Here is an 8,117-nt window from a genome sequence, read left to right on the forward strand (position 1 = left end):
ATTATTCAGCTTTCACTCTCTTATTTCTTGGAATGTCACCATTTCATAAAGTTCTCCAGCCAACAGAGTATCTTCCAGGTAGATAAGATCTGAAATTCTAATGTAACAAATCTTGTCTGTATTATATTTTATATGGACCTCTCAAGCCTTCTGTATAAATTATAAAGAAGCAAACTTAAAGAGCAAAACTCCAAGATTTATTTTGTTTTTGTGGGTCATTTTTAACGTGAGTGAAGAGTGGGAGTTCAGATAATTGAGAGGGCAGGAGCCAGTCAACAGTGGGGTGGTCTTCCCCCCAACCAGGTGCTCGTCCTCTTCAGTCCTGGCCAATGGTCTCTGCTCTGCCCCACTCACTCACTCCTGTGATGGCAGGGCTGCAAAGGGTCCCTGTGCTGCCACAGGGTTAGTGACAGCTGGGGAGGTGTGGGAACGAGGCTGCAGTCCTAGTAGGGACAAAGCAGAGACCCCTGGCCAGAACTCTGCTCTGCCCCACTGGGACCGCAGCCTTCCCTGCACCTTGCACATATTGGGTATTTCCAGCCCTGGGGCAGCGCGGGAAACCCTCTGCATCTCCGCTATGTCTGTGACAGCAGTGGGATGGCTGGCCTCGTGGCCACAGACTTCTCCTCCTCACACTCCTTACCATGGTCTTTGCTCTATTAGCCAAACCTCCACATTATCTAACTCCCTTCCTTGACTCCCAGGAAGCGAGACATGACCTCTGCAGCATGTATATCTCATGAATCTCATGCTGGGGGACAAGGAAGGGGGTTGGATATTGCAGAGGTTCAGATAATAGGGTTTTAGATCAATGAGAGTATATGTAAATGGAATTAGGCTTTTCAAAGGAGCAGAGGGAATTTGGAATTGGGCACCTAACTTCTTTAGGCTCCGTTGAAGATTCTATCCCTCCATTGCAGAGCAGACCAATGGGCCAGGTAGGCCAAGGAGGTGAGGGGATGGAGAGGAAAGAAAATGAATGAGACCCTTGAATTAGCCTATTTCAAGGCTGCAGATTGTCGCTGACTCTTGCATTGCTGAGATCACGGGAAGAACAGAGAACACAGATGCAATGATTGTAATGGAAAAAGGGAACTGTCCCCAACCTGATGAGTGAGTCTTTGTGAAGAGGCAGCTTGTAAAAGACTTCAGATGATGAGTGACTGGTTGATTTTTTTGCTAAGTGGGAGAGAATTAGCCCACAGCATAGCTTCTGCAGTGTGTATTTATTTTATATGATGAAGGATTTTGGTGTAATTGGTATCAGACACAAAGTCTTCATTTGTAAATATGGGCCTGATTATGTCCCCATCCACGTGAGTGGTGAAAGATCAAGGCCTATGTGCATTTACTGCCTGCGTTTCATTCATGATCAGATCTACAATCACTTCCACAGCGTACCAGGTTGTTTTATTTTCCCCTGGTGTGCTGTTAGGATGAAGAACCAGTTTTTCAGAGAAGTTACAGGTTTTCTCTTCAGGCCTGGCTTCCTTTGAAACTCTCCTCCCTCCCTCTTTGGTTTGGTTTGCTGTGTACTCAGATGACTGCTTCACACACTATTAAAGGAGCATTATCTTTTTAATACTTCCAACTAAATGAAAACAAAACCCTACCGGAACAATATAGCAATCCACTCATCTGCTAATAATAATACCGATGATGATAGTCACAAATGCTACTTTACATTTATTTAGCAGCTTCCATTTGAGTATCTTGATGTATCTGACAAACATAATAATTTAACCTCCCAATACACCTGTGAGGTAGGTAGGTAGGTATTATCCGTGTTTAAAAGATGAGGGGAAAAATGAGGGAACAAGGAGATTAAGTAATTTGCTAAAGGTCATACAGGAATCTGTGGCACAGTCTGGAATAAAATGCAGCTCTCTTTCCTGTGCCTTAACCACAAAACCAGTCCCCATCTTTAAAACCAGATTCTGCACAACTGAAGGGGCATCTTGCCATTGATTTAAGCAAGGTTATCTCAGGATCTCAAAGAATGTCATGAACATGCATTAAGTAAGCTCACAAACATTCAACAGCATGGAAAGTATCTACTGGCACAGGGTCATGGATGTGGGACGTCTTCTATTTTGTCCAGTTTCTTTACTTTTGCAGCATCATTAGGAGACACGTCAGCATCTCATTAGCGCCACACCTCGCTTGTCATTAGTTTTAATATGACTGAATTTGGGCCACCGATATGTGGAATTAAGGGATAGGAATGCAACAGCAGGGGCAGTCAACAACCCCATTACTGACTCAGGAAGAAATTCACAAACAGATACAAAACTAAATGGCACTTGGGGGCCGAGCTTGAACCCAGCCTGTGATTTCAAAGGTGCAATTTTGCACTCACAAATTAGGTAATTAGACATGTAAATCAGAGGCCAGATTAAGGCCTGTGTCAACATCTGGCTCCTTAGGAATGTTATACTAGGCTTTCTTGCCCCAGGCTTCTCAATGCTGTGTGAGGCTCTGTGGGTCCTGAATGTGGGCCTACAGGCTCTCAGGGCACTGCCATATCCACACCACTACCCAATGGCTCTACTAGTGACTGGAGAATTGGAAGCTCTATGGTGACCCCTAATTTGGGCCCTGACCTGCTCCCGGCTTTTTCCCCTCAGCCTCATCTGGTCCCTGAACCCTGTCACCCTGGTTCCGACTGCCCCGGCTCCAACCTTAGGCTAGGACTCCTGGATTCCAACTCAGCACTGAACAATTTTCCAATTTTGCCAACATTTAGGGCAAAATCAAAACAAAATATTTTATTTCAGGTCAGTTGGACTTAGATTAAAACATTTTGGTTTGTTCAACCAAATCAGCATTTTTTGTTTCAGTTCAGTTCGGCTTTAATCAGCACGAGCTGCTGCAGTGCCTAACAGGAGATGTAGTTCAGGAGCCTCATTTCCCTGCTCTCCTCTATGGGCCACGTTCCCTAGCTTATCTCATGATGCACTGTGGCCTCCTCTCTGGTTGAACTTCTTCAGCGTATCATGGGAATCACATGACCATGATGCACATGGGAGATGTAGTCTGGCTGGGGAGCCCGGGGCATATGCCAGAATGGGGGCATTGAACTACAACTCCCATGAGGCACCAAGGCAGCTCAGGCAGATGCAGTTCAATGTCAAATTGAGCCAAAATGAATTGTTTCGACATCTCCAAATCAACATTTCTCAGAACTTTCCACTAGGGGGTGGGGAAATCAATGTTTTGCCCCAATTCCAGATGAAAAGTTTAGAAGCTTTGGGATTTCCACGGGACAGAAATGCTGATTTTCATCTTGCTCTAACTTTAAGCCCTGTGCCATTTTCTCAGTAGGCCAGCATGGCATGATCATTAAAGCACTGACAACCCCCGTCCAAGGCTTTGTCTACACCCTTGCTGCCCAGGATGGAACTGAAGCAGTAGGTGGAAATTTTGGATAAAAAAGCCAACCACAGACAAGACCTTTGTCATAATTATTCCAGAGAATGCTCCCCCTGGGACCACAATTGCATAGGACTAGATTGTAGCATTTAGCACTCACATCCCTCCCCTGTGCACACAGAGGCACAGTCCCTCCCCTTGCTCCCCCTGGGAAGGTGTGGGTTCCTACCACCCTCTACTCAGTCTGTGGCTACATGGCCCCAATCCCCATGGAGTCCTGGGGCCCCACACAGCCCCACCCCACAGGGGGGCTACGTAGGGCACCAAAATAGCTAGGGACGGCCCTGGTTCCCCGGGCCAGAAGGTGAGCGCAAGGTGGAAGTTTCCCCTAGGGTGTGAAATATCCTTGCACCGACCCTGGGGCCCATCTATTCTTAGGTCTATTAAGCACTTGAATGCACCTAAAAGTTGACATTCAAAAGGCTAATTCCACCCACAGAAGTATCACTCATTTAAAGAGACAATCTCTAAACATCATGAGAGTTTCCAGGACTGATCATTAAACCAATTCTGACAAGCAAAGGCTGATTCCCTTGCCAAAGTGCAGGAGACCAGCACTGCCCAGAGTGACTTCACAGGCTTTCCTCCTTGTGTATTCTAAACAGCAGTTTCCATGGCAGCAGGCACTCTCAGAGGATGTACACCTAAGTGCTTATTAGGCTCCAAGAACCATTTCCCAGATGAATCAAACCGCAATTACAGGCAAAAGGAGTTGCTAAGCCATCATTGTAGGAAAATTAGCAGTGGTCACAATTACCTATGGGGGGACATGAAGAGCTGGAAAAACATTTCTGGGTCCATTTCGAGTTCAGTTTTTCCCATTTAAAGCATTATCTCTCAACTTCAAAAAAAAACACAAAAACCCTCTGATAAGCAGCGTCTGGTATGAGGAGATATCAGATCAGCCAGACATCATTTAACTCTATATTTGACAAAGGAGTTTTCTTCCCTTTTCATTCCCATTCCAGTAATTCCTTTCCTATTTACCCAGGTGTACAGTGTTTATTCGGCAGTCAGAACGGCAATTTAACCTGCCAAGTCAAGTGTTCGTGATACCCTTAAATCACCTACCAGCCAGGCTACTGAGGTCTATAAAGCCCCTGGCCCTGCATCATGCTCCACTTGCCAGCTTTTGGAGCTCTGCAAATGCCAAGGCTTTCATTAAAAACACACAGTTTAAACAGCCACCCGCAATGCTTCCATGCAAGTAGTTCCACTGATGCCAATAGGACTAATTGCAGGAGTTGGGATTACTCACATAAGCAAGAACGACATGTGTGAATAAGGATTAAAGGATAAGGCCATCAATTTGTAGCCCTTCTCCTTAGGAAGATGAGCCTTGAAAATAAAAACCAATCACTGGAGCTGAAAGCTCACCATACTGATTGTGCCTCAAAATCACAAATTAGTCACAGTCCTGCCTAATTGTGCCCAAGGCTGGCCTTCAGGCCTTTGAAATTTACAACCACAGGTCTAGTCTGTTTTTGGAAAAAAAAACAGATTCATTAGTGCGGCAGGGGGGATTCTTCCAATAGCACAAATGCTACTGAAAATGTCTTCCAACTGTGTATAGCTGAGTCGGCTTCTCTGCTACATAGCCAATGTGGGTTCTGGCTTCAAGGAGGAGCAACTCAATAAGGAGGGAGGCTATGAGGACTGAGCACAAGAGACTCCTGCATTCGGACTCTGACATTGACTCTGTGGCATAGTTCCTGTTATTTAACCTTTCTGCCTTAGTTTCCTGTTCCTGTGAAACCATTAGATGGGCCATTGTGATAATTACTTCATGTTTCTAAGGTGGTAAGTGTTGTTAATAAGGACAGAGAGATAGGAGAGGACCACAGAAAGGTTACAGAATACATGGGGCAGCAAGGTAAGAATGCGGGGAGCCAAAGGGCTCAGGGAACAGAAGATGGTAGGCCAAGTATTAAAGAAAAAAAAAAAAAAGAGTAGTGGGGAGAAGTTTATCTCGAGGGAGATGTGCAGTCAAGTGGCCTGATCTCAGGAATGAGGGCCAGGAAATGAGTTCTAATTCTGGTTCTGACACCAAGTTTTTCGATGGCCTTGTAAATCATTTAACTTTTCTACCTCCCTTTCCTCATCTGAGGATAGGGATAACAGCACTTTTCCCAGAGGGGGACTCTGAGGATGAGGCAGGTAAGCGAAGTTATAAAAGTGAAAAGTAACTTATGAGGGCTGTGTATTACTAGCAGTCATTCAGCAGATGGAGAAACATTTCAGTTTGAATCTCAGGACACACAATACAAACACATCAGGCCCTGTGCCCAACTGCCTGGCTGGCATTGTTCTAGAGCAGACTCCTAGTAAGTTTCAATTACCTACTATTCAAAGAATAGAATGAAGCAGGCAAAACAGCAGGAAGGTGCATAGTATAAGAGTACACAGGTGCCAAAACAAAATTAATCAGCTAAATCTAACCAGCTAAGTAGCAGATCTAATCTAATCAGATTTGACAGCAAAACTGTAGTCAGGTGAATTTAATGAGCTGTGTGTTGCTACACCACCACCTAGAGTAGTATTTTGGATGTCTAATAGTCAGCTGAGTAAAGATGATTGGAATGTGGCTGATTAGCCAATTGGACTTTTTTGATGGTGTCACTACTGCGTGCCAACTCCTACCAATACACAGCTTTCACACACTTGTGATATCAAAAATGCAAGCTGCACAATGGAGAGAGGAAGAGATTGGTTAGTCAGATGATTGTTATACTCAGAGAGACAAGGTACGTGATGTAATATCTTTTATTGGACCAACTTCTGTTGATGAAGGTACATGCTTTCAAACTACACAGATCTCTTCTTCAGGTCTGGGCAAAGAAGCAGAGTCTGTTAAATGCTAAAAAACAAAGGACAGAGTTTAACCCCAATGAATAATCAACACTTTGGAGAAAGGATTTGTTTGCTAAATATTTGATTAACATTCTTTCAGTTCAGGTGTGGGTAACAACAATTATTATTTCTGTGACCCACCACTCCATAAGGCCCTCCAAAAAAAGGGAGGGGTCATACTTGAGATTCCTGATATTTCTAGGTTAACAAAATAAGCTGTAAGACATACACTAAAAAATACAGCCTTTCAAGGCCTTCTTTATATACCAAAAGCAGAACAAAAGAAAGAGTACACACCCATTTACTTTAAAAATCTTTACACATCACCTTTAAAAGCATCTGTCATTCATGTATTCGGCTCTCATGAATGCATGCGCTCAGATACTCCAGGAACTGCCAGCAAAGTAAAACCCTACAATAAGCAGTATAATTAGGCTTGGGAAAATTCAATTTTTATATATTTTTGATTTGATTACTTTTAATAATCCACTAAATAACAGTGACTACGATATAATTATGCTCAATGTCTTCTGGGGGAGAATTAAAGCAGACCCTGGCACTGTGACACTAAAATGTATTATTCATAATAGTAAGGATTAAAGCAGGGGTCCCCAACGCGATGCCCGCGGGTGCCATGGCACCCATGGGGGCATCTAAATGCACTCGCATCCTGGCCGGCAGTCAAGCATCTGCCGAAATACCTTCAAATTTCAGCGGCATTTTGGCAGCGATGCCTCTTGATGACGTCACTTGCCACCGACAAGCCAGACGAAAAGGTTGGGGACCACTGGATTAAAGAAACATCCAAGATTTTGGAAAGGATGTAAAATCCACATATTTTGGCACCAAAGACAACTCCTAACTAACGGGTCAGGAAGAAATTCTCTTTGTGAGCAGGTTATTCTATAGCTAGCTTCTTCAGGATTTTTGCACCTTCCTCTGAAACAGCCAGTGCTGGTCACTGTAGATGACACGATCTTGGACTAGATGGGCCACTGATATGGCAATTCCTATGTTCCTAAAGTGGGATTTTTTAAAAAAGAGGCTAATCAAAAAAGAGCCTACAGTCATTAGTATATACGTTAAAATTCTTAGACTCAGCATGGAGGTTATTTAAGCAACCACAGTAGAGTCACAATAGAGCCAATAGAAGCTGTGCATACTTCTAAGAAAAAGAGAGGGGGAGGGTGTATAGGGGGTAAAGGTGTGCCTATGGTTAAGTGGCAAAGTTCAAGAATTTGCACGTGCAACGTGTTTTTCAGGAAATGAAAATCCAGTCCAAGTAAAGCCAACAGAAAGGTGCAGGGGCGGCTCTAGGCCCCAGCACGCCAAGCACGTGCTTGGGGCGGCATGCCGCGGGGGGCACTCTGCCGATCACCGCGAGAGTGGCAGGCGGCTCTGGTGGACCTCCCGTAGGCACGCCTGCAGAGGGTCCGCTGGTCCCGCGGTTCCAGCGGACTGCAGAACCAGTGGACCCTCTGCAGGCATGCCTGCAGGAGGCCCACTGGAGCAGCCTGCCGCCCTCCCGGCAGCCGGCAAAGCGCCCCCCGCAGCATGCCGCCGTGCTTGGGGCGGCAAAATGTCCAAAGTCGCCCCTGGAAAGGTGCATACACTATGGCTGGTAAAATCTAAAATAGAAATTAGAGGAATTAGAGGGAATTTGAAAAGCAACAATATAAAGACATAAAAATAAATAATATATTCCTTACATATATCTCAAGCACAAAGTCTACAACAGAATCTGGGTCTGTTACATTATCAAGGATCATGGATCAAGATACCTATCCCAGATATTCCATACAGGTTATAAAAATGAGGCACTATCAAAGACTGAG

This window comes from Chelonoidis abingdonii, chromosome 10 (genome assembly GCF_003597395.2).
Source record: "Chelonoidis abingdonii isolate Lonesome George chromosome 10, CheloAbing_2.0, whole genome shotgun sequence".
Classification (NCBI taxonomy): domain Eukaryota; kingdom Metazoa; phylum Chordata; order Testudines; family Testudinidae; genus Chelonoidis; species Chelonoidis abingdonii.